The 24,162-nt window shown below is 43.8% G+C and overlaps 1 protein-coding gene across 3 annotated transcripts in view; it reads right to left on the bottom strand.

Annotated features, from left to right (window-relative positions):
* Positions 1-21,339, bottom strand: part of TSPAN11 (tetraspanin 11) — a 164,015-nt gene extending 142,676 nt beyond the window's left edge. For 2 of the 3 annotated variants that reach the window (XM_045001097.1, XM_045001101.1), the window contains exons 1-2: positions 5,461-5,897; positions 2,080-2,156 (exon numbers count right to left, since the gene is read on the bottom strand). The gene's annotated coding sequence lies outside the window, so the exon portion shown is untranslated. Of the gene's footprint in view, positions 1-2,079; positions 2,157-5,460; positions 5,898-21,215 lie in introns of those variants that run through there. The other variant, XM_045001098.1, reaches the window with a different exon arrangement.
* Between the last annotated feature and the right edge of the window lie 2,823 nt (positions 21,340-24,162).

The raw sequence follows: 24,162 nt of genomic DNA, 5'->3' as shown, positions 1-24,162 counted from the left end.
TATTCCTTCTTGTGCATCATCACCAAAGTCGTTTAGTAAATTTTAATCAGTTACACCTGTGCTACAGATTGGAACTTAGGCTACTGGGTAAAATTATATGGCCTGTGCTATGCAAGAGGTCAGAAAAGATTATCATAATGGTTCCTTCCAGCCTTAAAATGCGTAGGTGAATCCTGGCCCCTTTGAAGTCAATGATTTTTGCCACTGACTTCAATGGGGCCAGGATTTCATGCTATGAATCTACGAAACTCCTTTAAAACATCATACATAGGTGTCACAAAAGGGAAATGACCCAAGACAATGGAGTTGCATAGGTGTAACCAACAGCAGAATTTGGCCTCCAAAGCTTTTATTTACTGGTGACAGTTGGGAAATAACCTAAACTTAGACTCAGCACTTAGGCTGAATGGGCAGGGCTGATAATTAAAATCCTCCCACAACCACCACCCACCAGTTAATAGATGGGAAAACTGGATTCAGAAAGTTGCTATGGTCACAGTCACACACTATCAGAACCAGGATTAGAACTCAGTCCTAACTGATTTAATTTGCTTCTATTTGTGTCCAAAAATCGCTTCCAACAGCTGAAATTTGAAACCACATTAGAGTATGAGCCTATTTAGATCACTACTCAGATTGTAAGTTATTTGGGGCAGGGCCTGTCTGTTTTGCTTTGTGTTTGTACAGCACCTAGTACAATGTACAGCACCTGGTCCATGACTGAGGCTCCTAGGCACTAACACAATACAGATAAATTCCCAAATGACAGTACCCTTTATAATTTCTTCCCTTACTATACATTCTTTACAGGAGCGGAGATTCTAAAACGTAACCCTCACCAGTTGTCCCTAACACACAGGAATATAAAAACTGATCTTCTATTAAAATTAACACAATCTCATCCCTTTTCATCATTCAGTGCTTGAATATTCCAATTGATCTGTGGCAACTGAAAATTAAAATCCTTGGTTATTACTGAAGTTGCTAATGACACATCCTCTAGCATCTCTGAAAATGCTAATTACCCTTATCTGGAGGTAAATATTTCCTATAAAGACACTTCAATGGCTTAGGTACTTGAACTGATTAAACACTTCTATCATTTTTAAATCTTGGCTATCTGCAAATTGGCGTTTATCACTTCACTGCAAAGTTTCCTGAACCTCAACAACAGTTGGCTTGGGTTCGATTTGCATCATATAAAATAAAACAAAACAAACCGCCCCTACCTATCCAGTCCAAATGCTGCAGAAAAGTCCAAGCTTGCTGAGTTCTGAGACATCAGATACCCACCCCGCCAGCCACAAGAAAAGAGAAAAGATTCTATTAAAAGTGATACTTTTCAAAGGCCTGGTCTACGCTGGGGGGGGGGGGGGGATCAACCTAAGTTACGCAACTTCCCAAACACTTGATAAGGAAGGGGATGGTGGGCATGGAAAAGGCTTCTCTTGACAAAAATTAGTGCATTTACAAAGTGTATTTTAATGCTATGTAAAGCTCAGCCTGTGAATTTCTCTTGCTTTCTGGGTCATCCCTCGTTTAAACGAAGAATCTCCTACTCTGTATTAAATATTTAGTACTGTCTTCTACATTTTCTAAATCCCCAGCCAAAAAAAAAAAGGATTACAATGGAACATTTTTATAGTGGTTTTGGACTTTCACTTCCCTTCACTGCATTTCAGCTCCACTTATAGGCACCGACTGAGCAGTCCACACCTATTCAACAATGACCTTTCGCACATGTTTAACTTTGGGCATGTTTGAGTCCCATTGACTACAATGGGACTTAAGCATATGTTTAAAATTAAGGTGGCGTGACAGGGTAGTCTCAAAAAGATTACAGATTACTCTGCGTGGGCTAGTGTATGGTATCATGGTATAATGGCTGGAGGAGAGTAGAAATTGCATAAATCAGACAAAGTTGCCACTACATAAGGCTTTGAACAGGAAAGACTAAATTTTACCTTCATTTTGCACATGGAATTCCCACTAATATCAAAAGGATATAGTCCTGATCCGGGTTACAGCAAGTTTACACCATATAATTCTATTTTCAATTGAGTCACTGTTGATACACACCTGTGTGAGATCAGGACCCAGGTCAAAGATGGCAAAGAAGTTGTTCCTGAAGATGTTGCCCCGAGGGCTTAGAAGAGCTGCAAAAAGATGTAAGTGTTACAGGTTTGGTCACAGAGACCCCCTTGGGACTGTCATCTGATGTGCTGAAATTACCTCTGAGCCTATTTTCCCTGCTAGCTTAGGACTCCAGAACCCTGCCTTGTTGAGCCAGACACGCTAGCCTGCTGCAACACAGACCCAGGGTTTGGGCCAAGCCCCCAAAGCAGCATGTTAGAGAGCTCAGCACATTTACCTGTCTCCAGCACCCAGATACCCAGCTCCCAATGGGTCCAAATCCCAAATAAATCCATTTTACTCTGTATAAAGCTTATACAGGGTAAACTCATAAATCGTCTGCCCTCTATAACACTGATAGAGAGATGCACACAGCTGTTTGCTCCCCCAGGTATTAATCACTTACTCTGGGTTAATTAATAAACAAAAGTGATTTTATTAAGTATAAAAAGTAGGATTTAAGTGGTTTCAAATAATAACAGACAGAACAAAGTAAGTCGCCAAGCAAAATAAAGCAAAAACACACAAGTCTAAGCCTAATACATTAAGAAACTGATTACAGGTAATATTTCACCCTCAGAGATGTTCCAATAAGCTTCTTTTCACAGACTAGACTCCTTCCTAGTCTGGGCCCAGTCCTTTCCCCGATACAGTCCTTGTTAGTTCCAGCAGACATCTTAGATGGTAACTAGGGGTTTTCACATGACTGGCAGCCCTTTGTCCTGCTCCAACCCCTTTTATAGCTTTGGCACAAAGCGGAAATATTTTGTCTCTCTGGGTCCCCACCCCTTCTTCTAAATGGAAAAGGACCAGATTTAAGATGGATTTCATTATTAGGTGACGTCATCACATTTCCTGTGAGACTCCAGCCTCCATTCTTCCTAGGCTGGCCCACACATATACAGGAAGGTTTTCATGTAAACGGAGCCATTTACAGTTCATTGATTCTGAAGCACCCTTAAGGGCTTCCACTTAATATGTTTACATTAGTAAACAATGTTATAGCTTATTCGCCTAACTCCAGACATAGAAATAATACATGCAAACAAATAGGATGAACACACTTGGTAGGTTATGAGCTTTGTAATGATACCTTACAAGAGACCTTTTGCATACAGGCCCAGCTCCAGACCCCAGCGCGCCAAGCGCGCGCTTGGGGTGGCATTTTGCCGGGAGGGCGGCAGGCGGCTCCGGCAGACCTCCCGCAGGCATGACTGCGGAGGGTCCACTGGTCCCGCAGCTCCGGTGGACTTCCCGCAGAAATGCCTGCGGAGGGTCCGCTGGTCCCGTGGCTCTGGTGGAGCATCCGCAGGCATGCCTGTGGGAGGTCCACCAGCGCCGCGGGACCAGCGGACCCTCCGCAGGCACGTCTGCAAGAGGTCCCCCGGAGCCGCGGGACCGGTGACCGCCAGAGCGCGCCCCGCGGCGCACCGCCCTGCTTGGGGCGGCAGAATTCCTAGAGCCGCCCGTTTGCATAAAGCATATTCCAGTTACATCATATTCACATTCATAAGCATATTTTCATAAAGCATATGAAGTGCAACGTCACAGTAAGTTCTGGGTCAGACGCTGAAAATTAAATGGAGATGGGGGGGGGGAAATGTGTGTTTAAGCGTTGCTGTGAGTTCTGCGTAAAGGCCAGCAGTGCAGATTAATGTCAGAATAAGAAGTAGACTTGAGGGGTGAATCTTGTTAAAATGATTCCTGCTAGCAGGTGTCAACGTGATTTCTTTGTCCAACACAGATAAGGCCTGAACCATTTTTACAAATACTATAGACTAGGGAAACCAATTTAAAACTGGTTCTTGCTAATGTAGTCCCAGCAGCAGCATAGACAAGACCATAATATAAGATTTTAATGTTAATTAGTCAAAAGGAAATACAAAACTTACAGGTATGTTTACAGCAAAAAGGAAAGAACTGAAGTTTTTCCAAGTGACGGTCATGAGTTTGCTCTAAGATGGTAAAGGGTTTTCGCAAGGACATTAAATAAAAGATAATTCCACACAGATATTTTTGGATTGGCACAGAAGGGATAGCTCAGTGGTTTGAGCATTGGCCTGCTAAACCCAGGGTTGCGAGTTCAATCCTTGAGGAGGCCACTTAGGGATCTGGGGCAAAAATTGGTCCTGCTAGTGAAGGCAGGGGGCTGGAGTCAATGACCTTTTGAGGTCCCTTCCAGTTCTAGGAGATTGGTATATCTCCAATTATTACCTTTTTTATTTCCAACAATTAAATTTAATTTCTTGACTTGTTTCCAGCACCACTATCTCTAAAAAAAGCTTTCCTACCCCACAACCAAATAGTCACAATAGGCATATTTTTAAAGAAGACTGGAACTTTTGTTAAGTATCATTCAGGACTCAGACTTTAAGGCCAGAAGGGACCATCATGATCATCTAGTCTGACCTCCTTCATATTGCAGACCACAGAACCTCACCCATGCACTCCTGTAATAGACCCCTAACCTCTGGCTGAGTTACTGAAGTCCTCAAATCATGATTTAAAGATTTCAAGTTACAGAGAATAGTCCATCTACTCAATTTAAACCTTCTGTATTTCCAAAAACTTTGCATTTAGAATGTTTTTGAAAAATTAGAGTACCTTAAAAACAAAGAGTCCAAAAATTCCAACCAGATTTCTGGATCATCCATCATCTGCTAGCAAGGAAGTTCTATTTTCTGGAGCAAAGCTAACAGCTATGTCAGTAACTCTAGGGCAGGTGGTATGCATCTGGGAAGTTCTATTTACTAGTGGGTCACAAATCAGGAGACAAGTCCTGAGCCTGTAGACAGGGCCAGCCCTAGAACAAATGTTGCCCTGGCCTCCATTTGTTAAATTTTTTGAATACCTTATTTTTTATTGCATTTGTAGCCCAGTTCATGACTTTGATGCATGATTTGCATGCATGATTTATCACTGTCATACAAGACGATAAATTTGCATGCTAGAATCTGTAAATCTTCATTTATTCATGGCATACATAAGCAAATAAAAAAATTGTTTCCTCTAAACTTACAGAAACTTTTAAATTAAGAATAACTGAAATGTACTAACATCAAGAAATTGAACTGTGCACTAACATTGGGTGGACCAGTATTAAATAGTGTTACTGTAGGTGACAGCCGTAGAATGTTAACCCCAGTCCTTTAGTTCAAAAGGTCGCTTTTCTTGCCTTTGCCCTCACAAACTGAAGCACAGCATCAGAGAGATCCAAAGACTGGCCAGTGATAAAGAGATAAAATAGCAACAATGTGAGTTTCTCGTCGGCCATCATCAATCAAAGATATGTTTTAATGAGCCTGAGCTTCGAAAAGCTGCACTCACCATTCGCAACTGGGACCAGCAGTATGAGCAGAATCCTCAAAGCTATCCACACATTAGGAAAAGTGTCTTTCAGTTCTGCATCATGAATGAACTGGAATACGTGGAGTGGAAAGTGCTTCCCATGTCACAAAATTTGATGGATGTTGTCCAATTTGACATAGAGGTCTTTATCATTGACGTCCGAACATCAGCATCTGGTGAAGTCTGCAAAATTGTTCAAGAGTGTTTTCCTGTCTGCAGCTTACTAAGGTCATGCAAAAACCTCTAGGTCTTCTTGTGGTATTTGTCTGAACCTTTCTTTGATGGACACTTAAGAAGCGTCAACGAGGGAGCAAAAAAACTCCATTTTAAATTTTTCTTCCAAGCTTCCCATCACCTCATCTCTACCCTCAAAACCGATGCCCCACCCTTATGTACCCACTAGGACAGTGCTTCTGAAAGCCAGTCCGCCGCTTGTTCAGAGAAAGCCCCTGGCGGTCCGGGCCGGTTTGTTTACCTGCCACGTCTGCAAGTTCGGCCGATCGCGGCGCCCACTGGCCGCCGTTCGCCACTCCAGGCCAATGGGGGCTGTAGGAAGCAGCGACCAGCACATCCCTCGGCCCGCGCCGCTTCCCGCAGCCCCCACTGGCCTGGGGCAGCGAACCACGGCCAGTGGGAGCCGCGATCAGCTGACCCTGCGAACGCGGCAGGTAAACAAACCAGCCCAGACTGCCAGGGGCTTTCCCTGAACAAGCGGCGGCCCAACTTTGAGAAGCACTGGTCTAGGAGGTTCGAGGAAAATGTAGTTCTCAGAAAGTCTGGAATGTTCCACGAGATTCCACGAAGGTCCAGAGCATTCTAGGAGGTTAGTGAAAAATGGATCCACATATGGAATACCTGAAACAAACATTTTATTTTCCCTTTTGTTGCTAACAACAAAAACAGCACCCTGAGCCTGGCACCCCCGCAAGCCTGGCATCCCAAGTGGCTGCCTGGGTTACCTGACCCTAAATTAGGCCCTGCCTGCAGAAGTGGTTCTGCATTCATACCTTTGCACCAAAAAGGAGGAGATGGCCTTGGTCTGCTCTTTTTACAATTTAGCAGAAGGAGCAGAGTGTGTAATCCATATTTCTTGAAGAGCAGCCTGAACTGTTGATGCCAATCTACAGCAGCGTAACCACAGCTCTGAAGAAGGAACTTCTGGGGAAGCTCTTAAGAGGCTAGTTGGCTAGAGAGCAACCACAGTCCTTATTAACAGTCTGGTCAGTCAGCTCGCTCTACAACTGCTCAGACTTCTGGACACATCTAGTTCAGATATTCAGGCACACTCCGAGACTTAACACAATTATTAACGTAATCACTTCCATATTAAGAATATGTCACCTCATGAGCATAGTCACTCAGATTTGTTCTCTGTCCTTACAGATCTCAGTTAATGTCTCCTGGCCAGAAAAAAATCTTCACAAGGATATTTAGAGAAGTAAAATAAAGCTCTCATGAAAGTGCAGACCCACCAAGAATATGACACTGTCTCATTCCTGTTCTTCATGCACAGATGGGTTCATACTATCTGGAATGATCTTAGTCTGGGCTGAATAAGGGGAAAGGCAAGTTCACTTATAGCATGGAATACTGATAGACAGTATCTGTGAGGTGTTGGGAAATTTTATGGTAATAGGGAGGAAGGTGTTCAAGGGTTTGAAAAGAAAAATAGCAGCATATTTTGGGGCCGTCCTGTGATGCAGCAAGCAATTTTTTACTGAGCCAAATTCTGCTGTCCCTTAAATGCGGGCAGAATTTAGCATGCTCTGACTCTTCCTCTCGTTTTTAAGGGCTCATTGAGAGAGACCGAGCACCCTACTTTCTTGATGCATGCAGTTTTACAAGTCAGTTAGAAAACCAAGATGTGGGCCTTGATTCAACAGAACACTTCAGGAAGTGTGCTTAAAGTTAAATAAGTGCTTTGCTCAATTATTGGGGCACACTGGGCAAAGAGGTGCTTCTTGCAACTCTTTCTGAAAGAAGCCAGGCTCATGCCTAATGGCATTTCCAGTAGCACAGACTGGCTACCAAAAAAGCTCATCTAATGACTTAAATAAGGGATTCTACAATGGAAGAAAAGTAACTTTCAAATCAGTTTTATGCCTTTTTACTCTTAGTTTTTGAGACATAACCCCACAACAGCCTAAGTATTTAAACAGGTTTTACAGAGCCTCATTGAGATGTTTTATTATAAGGGTAGCCTTGCCTCAAAATGATGGGCCTGATTCTCCTCTCACTTCAGTCAGAATCAGGATCAAATCCATTGAAGTCAATTGAGTTACAATGGTATGCGGAAAATCTGGCCAATGCAGTTCTGCTGCCAGTGAATCTTGATGACAAAAGCTTTTCCAAACGTAAGATCGTCTCTTTTCTTGTCAGGTAATACTATTCAGTTGTAATTGACTACACGATACATCTGACATTTCACTCCTAAAAGCTCCTAAATTATGCATAAACTTGGTGCTAGCTCATTGCTTAGTGTTACATAAGAACTTAAGAAAGGCCATACTGGGTCAGACCAAAGGTCCATTTAGCCCAGTATTCTGTCTACCGACAGTGGCCAAGGCCAGGTGCCCCAGAGGCAATGAACAGAACTGGTAATCATCAAGTGATCCATCCCGTCACCCATTCCCAGCTTCTGGCAAACAGAGGCTAGGGACACAATTGTTGTGAATTACAAAACTTTAACTATGTGAATGAAATGAACCTCAAATCTTTTAAAAATTCCATTCTCCATTATTTTTGTTTTGCTGCATAACTCATTCTAAGAGAAGAAGTGTCAGGAATTTGGGTCTTGATCAAGTGTAGATGAAAGCTCCTAACTATTCATTTTGGGACAGAGTGTCATGCATTTGCACTTGGTAGTTTAAGATCACAGAGTTTTATACCATATTAACAATGAGATTTAAAATAGCCTCATAGACTTTAAGGCCAGAAGGGACCATCATGATCATCTAGTGTGACCTCCTGTACACTGCAGGCCACAGAACCGCATGCACCCACTCCTGTAATAGACTCCTAACCTCTGGCTGAGTTACTGAAGTCCTCAAATCATGATTTAAAGATTTCAAATGTCAGAGAGTCCACCATTTACACTAGTTTGACCTGCAAGTGACCCATGACACAGGCTGCAGAGGAAGGCGAAAACCCCCCACAGTCTTTGCCAATCTGACCAAGGGGAAAATTCCTTCCTAACTCCAAATATGATAATTATTTAGATCCTAAGCTTGTGGACAAGACCCACCAGCCAGATACCTCGGAAAAGAATTCTCTGTAGTAACTCAGAACCCTTCTCCTCTAGTGTCCCAGTCACTTCTTTCATTTTTTTTTCCTATTGTTCATCTACTGACACAACACTGGTCAGCCTTCGCCAGCCACTTTGCTGACCCTAAGCTAGATAAAAAAACAGCTCTTTACTAGCAATACAGCACTTACATTTTAATTAAGCACATGTAAATGAAAATCTAGAAGATAAAAATAAATCAAGTTTCCTTATCTGTAGATTTCTATATGCAGACTATCCAACGGATCGGGGATAATTAAAGGGCCCTCTTTTATTCTCTGGAAGAAATAAAGCTCTTCATTCCCTGCTCTGGGAAATAAAACAAATTTAGCAAGCTCTATTTTAAGCTTACATCTTTAGAGACACCAGGCAAACCAATCCTATTGGCATGGATTTTCACTGGCGTAAGTGATTAAACTTTAACCTGGAATTTAGTAAACCATTTATCTGATATATGAAAGATCAGAGAAAGCTCTGGACGGTGAACAGGTGTGAAAAGTAGTAAAAATGTATTTTAGTCACTAAAGTGAGGAGATGTGCCTCTGAACACACAAGGGGAACAGGAGGTCTGTTTGGTAACAAGATGCTATTTTTACATACTCACTAGTCAGAACAGAATCATGCTTTAAAAATCTAGAAAAGCTCAACTATTACAAAATTAGGAAATCAATTAGAGATATTAATAACTCACATCCAATAAAATGCATAGCTCATAAAAAAACGGTCCTCAGAGCAATGAGTTTAACAACTGACAGACAATTCTGTGCCATGATTTATAATTTCAAATGTATTACAGCATTTGGAATGATGTGAAGATTTCGGTATTTTTGATCAGCAGTTCTTCAATGGTGAAATCACAGGTTTTAAAGGGGCAAAATATCCCTGTCTGTGAATTAAGAGTTGCATGTGTGCATGATAGTATGAAAGGATGGGCAGTTATAAGAGTCTGAAATAAAACAGGCAGCCTATTACAAAAGCCACTCGATTCACCTTTCCAAAGGAAGCTCAGTTAGAAAATGTACCTTTCAATCATGTTTAGCAAAGCAAGAATCATGGGATTCTGTTATATCAAGATTTATGGCCCAAGCCCAGGCAGTGATAATTAGCCAAAAGGTTAATTCCTGGATGAGCTCATTCAAAGATGGCCAATAGTTGGACTACTGGCTTTTGTCAGAAGATGAAACTATATACTGACTAGACAGTGCATGGGAGATTAAACAAGTATAATCAAAAGAGTCAAAAAAGTTACATTGGCAGCTGAGATACTGCAGTATAGAGAGGTCAGTTTGCTGAGATAATACAGATTTCCTTTTAAATTAAAAAAAAACACAACAACAAAGACTTTAGATTAGATTTTGCTTATCACAAATGTATCTTGTGATTCTCTGTCCATTGATCACTACTGATTCTGTGTGACTAACCTGATGTTATTGTCAAATTTAAAAGTGAACAGAGAATTCTTTCTAATATTTTGCAGTATAAACATTTTTTCTTTGTAAAAAGAGATGTTGAAACAACATATAGAACTGCATTGGGGCAAATAATGAATACTCATGGGGCAGGAATACAAACAGGTCAAAACACATAGGTATATGCACTGGGCCAAACAGTTAATATATGCAGAACGGTGTTGTTTTTATTAGTGCACAGAGTGGTATTAATTTCACATTTAACAGAAATCACGGGGGGGAGAAATGTGTTCCCTCTTTCAGAGCACCAGAAAACAATCAATAGTTATTTATATGGCTTTCTGCCAACTGATCCCTTTAAATCAACAGATACTCAAGGCAGGACATTACAGTACTGCATATAGAGCCCCATATTCTGTTTTAGGGAGCTGCATGCTTTACAGATGCTGTAAAACTTGCAGTGTGGTTTTTTTAATTACCTTATAGAACATTAGGTTTTATAAACCCCTAAAAGCAAACATCCCAGTTAAGACTTTATGCACCTCTAACTATTAAGAATCATAACCACAACAAATATGAAGTGCTTCACGTCAAGAAGAAATAAAAACAAAATGTTTACACACTTTATAATAGAAACAGGTTGCTGGATTATTACAGAGGACAGTCTGGCTTGGTATAACACTAATAGTAAATATCAAAACACTCTAATCTGTATTGTCTTTCATGTGTGGCTCTCTAAGCTTTTAAAAAACCTTGACTAAGTAAGCTTTTCAGAAACACTTGTGAAGTATTGCAAGTCATTTTACAGATGGGCAAACTGAGGCACAAATTAGTTAAGTGGCTTGACCAAAATCAAATATTGAGTTAGTGGCAGAGGAAGAGAAAGAACCTGTGAGTCCTAAATCCCACACCTCTGCTAATCAGGAGACTACAGTCCTTCCCCTACCGGGCAAAATAGATGGCATGACAAAAGGGAGAAAGTCAAATTCAATTTTTATTAAAAGACTCCACTGCAAACTATTTAAAAAGAGCTTGTCTTTTTAATGGAGTTTGTTTAGTCAGTATCTCTCCAGTGATTGAAAAGAAAAGCTATCTTTCCCTAATCACATTTTAATTTTTCATGTAGAAAACATGTATTCCTGTAGAGCAGAAACCAACGTGGTTTTCCTTTCTTTATGCCCTTCTGCTGGCCGTAAGTGTAAGTGGAGCCTGGTTGAGTACACCTGATTATCCAAAGCCTTGTTCTGATTGACTGATGGTGCATGGCTGTAACATTACCAGGAAAGCCATAACACCCAGTGGTGTATAATGGACTTCACCACAAAAAATATGTATCTTCATCTCTAGGTCCATTATTTTATATCATTTGAAAGGAAATAGGATGGAGACATTTTTTGTGTGTTTCTCATAATATCATTTTAACCCATTTTCCATCATTTTCTGTTTTATTAAAATATTATCCCCCTGACATTCAAGAAATTGAACCAGAAGCCTTAATGCAGGAACAGTAACTCTGTTTATACAGTGCCTAGCATGGCCCTGACTTGGCTAAGGTCTCTAGATGTTATTGCAATATATATTCCTGGGGGAATTCTGCACCAAAAAAATATTATGTGCAGAATTTTAATTTAAAATTCTGCAAATTTTATTTGTCAAAATAACACTACATAATAATGCCAGTTTCATTTATTTTGATAATGTATTTGAAAATTCCTGTCAGCAAGTATGTCTGTAACAATACAGACACACACAAAAATTCCCCCAGGAATAGAAAGTTAAAGAAACCCCGATGACAACCGAGTTCCTGTTTCTCTGCCCCCTTTCCCCCCAGAGCCTAGCCGGGGGGCCAGACACCCACAACCCCTCTCCCTGAGAGCCCAGTTGCGGGTCCCCCTCTGGCCCAGATACCCGCACCCCTTCCTCCCCAGAGCCCAGGGATCCAGAGGGAGAAACAGGCTGATGCTCAGTCCCAGGCTTGCGGAGTTTCCTGTCCATCACTATCTCCTTCCCTCAGGGCATGTGGGAAATAGCAGCTGACAAGAACCCTCTAGCTCCCTCCTCTTCTCCCTGGCAGTGTCTTCTATGGCAGGGCCAGGTAGGCAGGCAGAGCTTCAGAGTCTCAATGCGTGGATGAGACAATGGTGTAGAGAGGAGGGGTTCACGTTCATTAGGAATTGGGGAAACTTCTGGGATGGGAGGAGCAAGGAGCCTATACAGGAGAGACGGGCTCCACCTAAACCAAAGTGGAACCAGACCGCTGGCACTAAACATTAAAAAGGTTGTAGAGCAGTTTTTAAACTAGGAGATGGGGGAAAGCCGACTGCTGCAGAGGAGCGTGTGGATCGGACACAGACTTCTCTTAGGGGAGAGTCTGATGATAGAGAATCTCCAGGTTATAGTCAGGAGCAGAGGACTGAGAAGTATAATGTAAGGGCCGGATCAGATGATAAACAGTCACATAAAAAAGAATCTGGCACATCAGAAAAAGGCAGGCTAATAAACAGGGACAAGTTTTTAAAGTGCTTGTACACAAATGCCAGAAGTCTAAATAATAAGATGGGTGAACTAGAGTGCCTTGTGATAAAGGAGGATATAGATATAATAGGCATCACAGAAACCTGGTGGACTGAGAGCAATCAATGGGACACAATCATTCCGGGGTACAAAATATATCGGAAGGACAGAACAGGCCGTGCAGGGGGAGGGGTGGCACTATATGTGAAAGAAAGTGTAGATTCAAATGAAGTAAAAATCTTAAGCGAATCCACATGTTCCATAGAGTCTCTATGGATAGAAATTTCATGCTCTAGTAAAAATATAACATTAGGGATCTATTATCGACCACCTGACCAGGACAGTAATAGTGATGATGAAATGCTAAGGGAAATTAGAGAGGCTATCAAAATTAAGAACCCAATAATAATGGGGGATTTCAATTATCCCCATATTGACTGGGAACATTTCACTTCAGGACGAAATGCAGAGATAAAATTTCTCGATACTTTAAATGACTGCTTCATGGAGCAGCTGGTACGGGAACCCACAAGGGGTGAGGCAACTCTAGATTTAATCCTGAGTGGAGCGCAGGAGCTGGTCCAAGAGGTAACTGTAGCAGGACCGCTTGGAAATAATGACCATAATACAATAGCATTCAACATCCCTGTGGTGGGAAGAACACCTCAACTGCCCAACACTGTGGCATTTAATTTCAAAAGGGGGAACTATACAAAAATGAGGGGGTTAGTTAGACAAAAGTTAAAAGGTACAGTGACTAAAGTGAAATCCCTGCAAGTTGCATGGGCCCTTTTTAAAGACACCATAATAGAGGCCCAACTTCAATGTATACCCCAAATTAAGAAAAACAGTAAAAGAACTAAAAAAGAGCCACTGTGGCTTAACAACCATGTAAAAGAAGCAGTGAGAGATAAAAAGACTTCCTTTAAAAAGTGGAAGTCAAATCCTAGTGAGGCAAATAGAAAGGAGCACAAACACTGCCAACTTAAGTGCAAGAGTGTAATAAGAAAAGCCAAAGAGGAGTTTGAAGAACGGCTAGCCAAAAACTCCAAAGGTAATAACAAAATGTTTTTTAAGTACATCAGAAGCAGGAAGCCTGCTAAACAACCAGTGGGGCCCCTTGATGATCAAAATACAAAAGGGGCGCTTAAAGACGATAAAGTCATTGCGGAGAAACTAAATGGATTCTTTGCTTCAGTCTTCACGGCTGAGGATGTTAGGGAGATTCCCAAACCTGAGCTGGCTTTTGTAGGTGACAAATCTGAGGAACTGTCACAGATTGAAGTGTCACTAGAGGAGGTTTTGGAATTAATTGATAAACTCAACATTAACAAGTCACCGGGACCAGATGGCATTCACTCAAGAGTTCTGAAAGAACTCAAATGTGAAGTTGCGGAACTATTAACTAAGGTTTGTAACCTGTCCTTTAAATCGGCTTTGGTACCCAATGACTGGAAGTTAGCTAATGTAACGCCAATATTTAAAAAGGGCTCCAGAGGTGATCCCGGCAATTACAGACCGGTAAGTCTAACGTCGGTACCGGGCAAATTAGTCGAAACAATAGTAAAAAATAAAATTGTCAGACACATAGAAAAACAAACTCTTGAGCAATAGTCAACATGGTTTCTGTAAAGGGAAATCGTGTCTTACTAAACTATTAGAGTTCTTTGAAGGGGTCAACAAACATGTGGACAAGGGGGATCCGGTGGACATAGTGTACTTAGATTTCCAGAAAGCCTTTGACAAGGTCCCTCACCAAAGGCTCTTACGTAAATTAAGCTGTCATGGGATAAAAGGGAAGGTCCTTTCATGGATCGAGAACTGGTTAAAGGACAGGGAACAAAGGGTAGGAATTAATGGTAAATTCTCAGAATGGAGAGGGGTAACTAGTGGTGTTCCCCAAGGGTCAGTCCTAGGACCAATCCTATTCAATTTATTCATAAATGATCTGGAAAAAGGGGTAAACAGTGAGGTGGCAAAGTTTGCAGATGATACTAAACTACTCAAGATAGTTAAGACCAAAGCAGATTGTGAAGAACTTCAAAAAGATCTCTCAAAACTAAGTGATTGGGCAACAAAATGGCAAATGAAATTTAATGTGGATAAATGTAAAGTAATGCACATTGGAAAAAATAACCCCAACTATACATACAACATGATGGGGGCTAATTTAGCTACAACGAGTCAGGAAAAAGATCTTGGCGTCATCGTGGATAGTTCTCTAAAGATGTCCACGCAGTGTGCAGAGGCGGTCAAAAAAGCAAACAGGATGTTAGGAATCATTAAAAAGGGGATAGAGAATAAGACTGAGAATATATTATTGCCCTTATATAAATCCATGGTACGCCCACATCTCAAATACTGTGTACAGATGTGGTCTCCTCACCTCAAAAAAGATATTCTAGCACTAGAAAAGGTTCAGAAAAGGGCAACTAAAATGATTAGGGGTTTAGAGAGGGTCCCATACGAGGAAAGATTAAAGAGGCTAGGACTCTTCAGCTTGGAAAAGAGAAGACTAAGGGGGGGACATGATAGAGGTATATAAAATCATGAGTGATGTTGAGAAAGTGGATAAGGAAAAGTTATTTACTTATTCCCATAATACAAGAACTAGGGGTCACCAAATGAAATTAATAGGCAGCAGGTTTAAAACAAATAAAAGGAAGTTCTTCTTCACGCAGCGCACAGTCAACTTGTGGAACTCCTTACCTGAGGAGGTTGTGAAGGCTAGGACTATAACAATGTTTAAAAGGGGACTGGATAAATTCATGGTGGCTAAGTCCATAAATGGCTATTAGCCAGGATGGGTAAGAATGGTGTCCCTAGCCTCTGTTCGTCAGAGGATGGAGATGGATGGCAGAAGAGAGATCACTTGATCATTGCCTGTTAGGTTCACTCCCTCTGGGGCACCTGGCATTGGCTACTGTCGGTAGACAGATACTGGGCTAGATGGACCTTTGGTCTGACCCGGTACGGCCTTTCTTATGTTCCTTTCTTATGTGCGAGCTGGGCTCTGCCAGGTCCAGTGGCCCCTAGTGGCAGCTAGGAGCACTGCAGCCCATTTCTGTGGGGGAAAGGAAATTCTGCACGCACAACGTTCATTTCTGCAAGATTCTGCATTGTGCACTGGTGCAGAATTCCTCCCGGAGTAAATATAGATGTTAAATAATGACAATAGGGCTTAAAGCAAGTTGAAAAGGGCCAGAAAAGGCAGCTGCAGATATAAGTTGCAAATATGTTAAAAAAAGGATTCCACAAAAATGCCCCCTTATTAGCCTGTGCTGTGTTGTGGCAGAGATGTGTCTCTGAGGGCCTTGGGAATCGATTTCTTTTCCCATTTAAACACAGAGAGTGATAGCCTGACTCCACTGATGTCAGTGGAGCCCGAGTTTCACCTAAACACTGTCTCAAAGGCAGAACTAAGAAGCAAGGCAACACTACCTGGAAAACAACCCAAAATAACTGTCTATTCAGGGCACTTTGCTGGAAATGGTTACCACCACTGAACAGCACCGGCATGTACGTGAAGAGCGAGATCAGGTGTTGCAAGGGAAATCCAGGCAGCATGTTCCACTGGGACATCTTTTTTTTTTTTTTAAAAACACCAACTACCTGATATCCGATGCATTCAAAGGCAAAAGCAGCAAAGTGTCTTGTGGCACCTTATAGACTAACAGACGTTTGGGAGCATGAGCTTTCGTGGGTGAATACCCACTTCATCGGATGCAACAACAAAACATTGGCTTTTCAGAATCAGTGTTAAGTTCCCTTTGGCAGGGAAGATCTAGTGATGCCCAGAAATGGGGTGATTCCACTGGAAGTGGGGGAATCACCCAATCTTCCCTTCCTTCTGAAGGTGGAGTATTAGAAAGAAGCTCTTGCAAGTCTTCCCTTCCCACTCCCTCACCCCAGAGCTCTCTCCAGCACATCATGAGAGGGCTGGACTAATAGGAATAGAGGTTAAAAGGAAAAAAAGCACTTTAAAACTGCCACTCATCTTTCACACAAGCCTTTCCTTGCTGCCTCCTCCTTCTCATCCGCCCCCTAAATTTGCCCTTTTCAATCAAGAAACTCAATTCAGAGCCTTAATACAGCTCCTAGTTCAGCTTCCTACACTTAAGCAGCCCAGCAGATTGTCTAGTGGGGTGGCCTGGGCTGGAAAGCACCAGTTTGTCTTTTGAAGTGCTGCTGCAGAAGTGCTAGCAAGCAGGACTTCAAACAGAAATGGCTCTTCCCCACGCAGCTCGGCTGCTGCACTGAGAGGAATTGACTGGAGAGCTCTATAGGGGATCCTTACTGGAAGCTGAACTGCAGACTTCATCAAGTCTCATTCCAAGTTCAGTGTCTTGCTTGAAAAGGGCAGGTTTAGGTGGATGAAGGTGGGCAGGAAGCAACAGAATGGAATGGAAGGAGAGGACTTGGTTTTGGGTGTCCCAGTTTTTCATTGCCTTTTCCCTCCTTCTCCAATTTTATTCCACAAGCCCAGCTGCCCTTTCTAGCCATGACGGTGCAAGACAAAAGGCAATGCTGGAGTCAAAGGGTGAGGTGGTGCAGGGCTCTTTATGGGGAGGCGTTTCTATCAACACTTTAAGGAACCTCATGAAATTTACGGGCTGAGGTTCACAAGTGTGGCAAACCCCAAATCCACATCTGGCTTGAATGGGTTCAGTGCAAATGTTTCACACACTCTACCACGAACTGATCAACTAAATCTGGTTGCAGGTTATGGATTCCCACAAACAAAGCAGAGATGTATTTCTCTAGCTAGATCCATTTTATTTCAGATTAAGGAAAACAGTGATAAAAGAAAGAACAAATATGAAGTCAGCTGGAGAGAGAGAGTCTCACTCTGTAACACTCTATATCTGAAATTTAATGCAAAATGGCAGCTGCTTTATAGCAGCCCTTGCAATAGGCAGTGGCAAGGAGAGGGTGGAGCGGAGACACTCCTCTATGTTTAAAGGAGCAGTAGACAGAAAACAGAACGACACTGCTTTTCATTTGCATAACTCCATAAATCAAAGTATCCAGCTGGAACACCAATGATGACAAAATTAAAATTTTACTCACAGACTCACTGAGCTCTCTATTGGGTATAGAATAGTTTATTATTAAACGCCACCTGTCAAAATTTTTACAGTACACACAATTGCATTTCTAAATAGATGCTCAGTTGCCACTTTTCCACAGGCCAGATGACTACATCTTTTTGAAAATGTAACCCTAAAATGAAGAGCCTGTGGGTTCAGAAAGATTTTTTTTAAAAAGCACATTGGATAAATGGGTTTTGTACTGTACCTTCAACTTCCTTCCTACTGCTGAAGAAATTTCTGTACAATAGCTGATACATATGCATCTTAAGTTTTAACACACTGTCAGATCATAGCTTGTTCCATAAGGGTGAAATTTACCCCCAAACTGCGTTGGCTTGTAAGGCCCCAATTCAGCAGACAAAATACTTGAGCACATGCTTAACTTTGGGCAAGTCAACTGCTTAATGAATTCAATGTGCCTATTTACATGCTTAAAATGAAGCATGGGTTTAAGTAATTTGAGTCAGAAAGTAGGAGTTAAAGTGATATAGAGGGGTCCATGCAGCCTGTCTGCATTGAGAGGTATTTCACCTTAAATTGGCACACAGGGACAGCCAATATTTAAAATGGTTTTGATAAATCACTCATTTTCTCTGCTGACAGCCCAGACACACAGCTCTAATTTTAATCCATGGAGCCTCAGAAACAGCATTTACGGTTCTTAACAAAACAAGATTCATTTACAGCAAGTCCTACCATCTACAATCTTTTTTACACTCAGTTATTTTATTTTAAATCATTCTGATTTAACTGCGAACGGGCTGGGGAAGGAATTTCCAGAGGCAACAGAAGCTCACAGGAAGCAGGCAAGCACAGCTGACTGAGCCTGCCACCCATCGCTTGCAAGCCACTCTTAGTGCTATACAGGGTTCCTCTGTGCTTATCCCCCATCCCTTTTTGTTATTCCTGTGCTCCTGCAACACTGCTGATGTGAATTCTCCCATTACTGAGAAACATCTGATAACTGCATTGCAACATACAGTGGAAAACTAAGAAGTACTTTATCATGATTTTATTAGCGTTCTGCCACTGACATCCAAATTGACTGCTTTGGCCAGGAACACACAAGTATCAAGTTGACATCAAATACACCTGTGGTGTGTCCTAGAGCTATAGATTTGAGAATGCCAGAAAGATTTAACTGCCATCAACAAGCTTAACGTATAGGATTGGGGGGGGGGGGAATAGCAGAGGAAGCCAACCTTCTTTTATGGTAAAATGACCTTATTTTCTTAATTCAAAGAGGCACCATCAATTTGAAAGTCACATTTCAGCCTGAACATTGTCTACCTTCTATAATTCCAAGTAACACCTAAAATGTCTCTAACTGAAAAAGGTAGCAAAAATCATCATTTTAACACCCCTTCCCCTCATTTGTTCACTTGACAGCACTCCATGCACTGTCAAAATCACTGTTCTCTTGAATGGCCAGTTATTTAGAATCTAATCCTGCAACTTTCGCTGCACATATACAGAGACTGACCGGAATAGATACATTTGCAGGATCAGGACCTTAGTCAGTTTCTCCCTTGCATTGGCAAGGAAACAGAAAAACTTGTATAAAGGACATTTCTTTTAACTGAAAAACAATTGGTTATGTAAAAGAAGCTTAAAAGTCGTTATTTAAAAGAACACAGATTTAACAAAAAAATTCTATTTATAAAAACATGTTGGCAGTGTCCCCTTAAAAAATACATTTCAGATGAAGCAGTCGCTGATGTTAAAGGGAGGTACTTGCTCCCTTCTCAGTGTACCCCTACCTAAATCTAGTCTAAATCTATATTTTTATACTGCTGTCATCATCATGGTACCCTATGAGCATATGTGTGGGTGGAGGAGGGGGGGAACAAAACACTCTCTCCTCTTCCTCTCCCAGCCCCCCACCAAACCCTACAGGCACAGCACCAATAGAATTGCTCTGGATTCACATCAGGATAAATGAGAGCCTACCCCTTAAAAAGGGTATGGGCCAAATGCAGGGGTTCTCAAACTGGAGGGTTGGGACACCTCAGGGGGTTGTGAGGTTATTACATGGGGGGGTCACGAGCTGTCAACCTCTACCCCAAACCCTGCTTTGCCTCCAGCATTTGTAATAGTGTTAAATATATAAACAAGTGTTTTTAATTTATAAAGGGGGTCATACTCAAAGGCTTGCTGTGTGAAAGGGGTCACCAGTACAAAAGTTTGAGAACCCCTGGCCTAATGATCATGCCAGGTGTGTGACTCTACTGAAGTTAGTGGAGTCACATCAGTGCAAGTGAGAAGACGTAATACTTTTATTTGGACATGCAGAAAGCTGAGCGTGTAAAACCCTGCAGACGGAGAGGAGAAGCTAGCATCTCATATAGCCTCTAACTTCTAACAGAGCCTTGTGGTCTGTAATATTTAAAATGCTTCTATTAAGACATCAATGAATGTCAGTTTTTAATGGCATTTTGAAGTCAGCCACTACCAACTGGTGCTGAGGTACTGCCAGGATATCGACACCCTTTGGCTTTTCAAAGCCAGTCAGATTTAAGGATTCCTTCTAGACTTTTATCATAGAAAATATACATCTAAAGCATCAGCAGGTTACTAGGACTGTATGGAAACAGGAGCTGTATCCCCAAAGGAACATTAGACAGATAACTGGTGATCTCACTTTCTAGCTGTACACATGAGAACTGCCAACTAACATCTCACTTACTGTTGGCACAATATTCAAAGTATGAAGAAAAATACAAGAGGATGAAGTGTTATACGGCTGAAGTGCATTCTGAGGGGAGTAGAGGAGAAAGGTGGGGAATGCTTATAATGCGCCAAGACAGGGTACCGGAGTTTGGGAGCAGATCGCAGGGGAAGCTGGAGAACCAGGGGAACCGTTGTACTGCCTGCAAGGCAGGCTGGAGCTGGGGTGCGGAGCTTGGAGAGGGACAGGGGGAGCTGGGAAGAGCCTGTATTGGCAGCACTCGTCTGCAGGAGCAGAAGAGAGGGGATAAGGGAGAGCCAGGGGAACTCCTGTAATGCTGGGGAGCAGAGACTCCATGAGCGAGCAGGGAGCTCATTCAAGGCTGCAGAGTTCAGCTTTAGGTTGGGGCAGGGGGGCTGAGGCAGGCAGGCAGAGGTGGGGGAGTAAGGATACCACAGTACCGCTGCAGCCCAGGGAAGGGAGAGGGGAGCAGAGCACGGGGGGGGGGGGGTGTCGCTGAAGCAGGAGCGGGCACCGCACCGCCGGTGTCGGCAGCCCTGGCCGCTAGCTGCTCACACTTGCCTTCCTCCGGTTTATTCCCACCTGTCAGTCTTCCCTTTCCGCCCCCCGGCGAACTGGAAAGAAACTTCAGTCGCTCCCGGGGCGCTGCTGATAAGATGGCCGCAGAGCAGCCTCTGCTCTCCTCCGGCCACCTCTGGGCTCACCCGGCTGCTGCCCCTCCGCCCTGCACCACGCCCCCCACTTACCCCGGCGCGGACCCCAACAACTACAGCCCCGGAGGCGCTGACTCCCCCCGGGCAGGGATGCGATGGTTCCGGGAGCCCCCAGCAGCAGCCCAGGGCGCCCCCTTCCCCTCCCCTCTGAGGCCACGTGTATGCAGCCGGGGCAGGAGCGTCTTAAAGAGGCAAAGCACCTTAGCGCTGGGGCGCTCCGCTAATACTGCAGGAGGGTCCCGCTTCTCCATCCCCGTCCCCCCACGCGCCTTGTCTCCTCAGTCACCCCCCTTCCCGTCTGAGTGGGCAGCCCGCGCTCTGCCCCGACTGCACAAGGGTGAATCAGGCCCAGTGTGTCCCGGCTAAAAGATGCAATTTCAGATCTATGTGGGGTAGGGTGACCAGACAGCAAGGGTGAAAAATCTGGCCCCGGGGGGGGGGGGAGAGATTAGGCATCTATATAAGGCAAAATCCCAAATATTGGGACTGTCCCTATAAAATCGAGACATCTGCTCAGATGAAGGAAGCAGAACAACGTTCAGGAGAGGAGGAAAGCAGTGAGATAGAATAGAATAGAATAGAATATTAGGGTTGGAAGAGACCTCAGGATGTCATCTAGTCCAATCCCCTGCTCAAAGTAGGACCAACACCAACTAAATCATCCCAGCCAGGGCTTTATCAAGCCTGACCTTAAAAACCTCTAAGGATGGAGATTCTACCACCTCCCTCGGTAACCCATTCCAGTGCTTCACTGCCCTCCTAGTGAAATAGTGTTTCCTAATATCCAACCTAGACCTCCCCCACTGCAACTTGAGACCATTACTTATTGTTCTGTCATCTGCCACCACTGAGAACAGCCTAGCTCCAACCACTTTGGAACCCCCCCTTCAGATAGTTGAAAGCTGCTATCAAATCCCCCCTCACTCTTCTCTTTTGCAGACTAAATAACCCCAGTTCCCTCAGCCTCTCCTCGTAAGTCATGTGCCCCAGCCCCCTAATCATTTTCGTTGCCCTCTGCTGGACTCTCTTCAATTTGTCCACATTCTTTCTGTAGTGGAGGGACCAAAACTGGACGCAATACTCCAGGTGTGGCCTCACCAATGCCGAATAGAGGGAAATAATCACTTTCCTCGATCTGCTGACAATGCTCCTACTAATACAGCCCAATATGCCGTTGGCCTTCTTGGCAACAAGAACACACTGCTGACTCATATCCAGCTTCTTATCCACTGTAATACCCATGTCCTGTTCTGCAGAACTGCTGCTTAGCCAGTCAGTCCCCAGCCTGTAGCGGTGCATGGGATCCTTCTTTCCTAAGTGCAGGACTCTGCACTTGTCCTTGTTGAACCTCATCAGATTTCTAACTGTGAGCCCTAATTCTCTTCTAACTAACCCCAGGGTAATTCTTCGAGTTCCTCCTGATTTATAGCAGTGTAAGTGAGAGAGGAATCAAGCCCAAGTGCCTCCAATTCCTGTTGGGAAAAGGGCTTGTGAAGAGCTTGAAGGAAGATCCCATGTGACATATTCTCAGTATACCAGCGAATGAGGGAAATATGGTTGCGTCGTTCCCCTTTGCTGTTATCTGGATTGGTGATCTGCTAGGTCACTCCAATCCTTGACTCTGGGAGCCAGCCTTACCCTGCTCTGCTGTGAGAACCCCCACTCCTGGGCTGTTCACGCACAGCCTCTGGCATGTAAGCTGCTCCCAGCTACTTGCAATCGAATGACACTAGCCAGTATCTCCGGTCCCAGACACAACCCTAGGAACCTCCATCTTGAAGTGTCCAGTTATGCCTGCTGGATGCTGAAAGCTTGTATAAATTCATCAATTTAACAAAGAAACTGATATGTACCAGGCTTGTTATCCCAAAGGGAGTCTCTGTCACGCTTCAAACCAAACACACTGCTTCAGCTAGAATAAACAAACAGATTTATTTACTATAAAGATAGATTTTAAGTGATTATAAGTCAAAACATAAGTCAGATTTGGTCAAATGAAATAAAAGCAAAACTCATTCTAAGCTGATCTTAACATGGGCCCTTGCAAACTTAGATGCTTCTCACCATAGGCTGGCCGGTTGCTCTTCAGCCAGGCTTTCCCCTTTGATCATCGCTTCAGTCACTTGGTGTGGTGTCTGCAGATGTAGGGGGAAGAGAGAGAGAGCATGGCAAATGTCTCTCCCTTTTATAATCTCCTTTCTTCCCTCTTGGCTTCCCCCTCCCCCCGCCTTTCAGAGTCAGGTGAGCATTACCTCATTGCAGTCCCAAACTGACCAAAGGGCTGGCGCTAACTTTTTTGCCGCCCCAAGCAAAAAAAAAAAAAGTGCCGCTCCGCCGTAACAACCCCCCCGAGCGCTGCCTTGCCCTGCTGAAACAACCCCCCGAGCGCCGCCCCGCTGAAACAACTCCCCGAGCACTGCACCGCCGCGCTGTAACAACCCCCCCGAGCGCCACCCTGCCCCGCCAAACCCCACGAGCGCCGCCCTGCCCCGCCAAAACAACCCCCCCGAGCACCGCGCCGCCCCACTGTAACAACCCCCCCGAGCGCCACCCTGCCCCGCCGAACCCCACGAGTGCCGCCCTGCCCCGCCAAAACAACCCCCCCGAGCACCGCGCCGCCCCACTGTAACAGCCCCCCGAGCGCCATCCCACCCCACTGTAACAACCCCCCCGACCGCCTCCCTGCCCCACCGAAACAACCCCCCCGAGCGCCGCGCCGCCGAAACAATCCCTCCCCCGAAGCGCCTCACCACCCTGCCGAAACAAACAATCACCGAGTGCCGCCTGGCCGACACAAAAAAACCCCAAAACCCCGAGCGCCACCCCGCCACTCGAAGATTGGCCACCTTTACAAGGTGCCGCCCCAAGCATATGCTTGGTCGGCTGGTGCCTACAGCCGGCCCTGTCTAAGAGATCCTTTTGTTGTTGCCTAGGCCAGCGTCCTTTGTTCCTGTGAGGCAGGTCTGGGTTTGTCCCATCC

This window comes from Mauremys mutica, chromosome 1 (genome assembly GCF_020497125.1).
Source record: "Mauremys mutica isolate MM-2020 ecotype Southern chromosome 1, ASM2049712v1, whole genome shotgun sequence".
Lineage (NCBI taxonomy): Eukaryota > Metazoa > Chordata > Testudines > Geoemydidae > Mauremys > Mauremys mutica.
The sequence above is the reverse complement of the archived record's forward strand: the minus strand, read 5'-3'. Positions and strand labels throughout refer to the sequence as shown.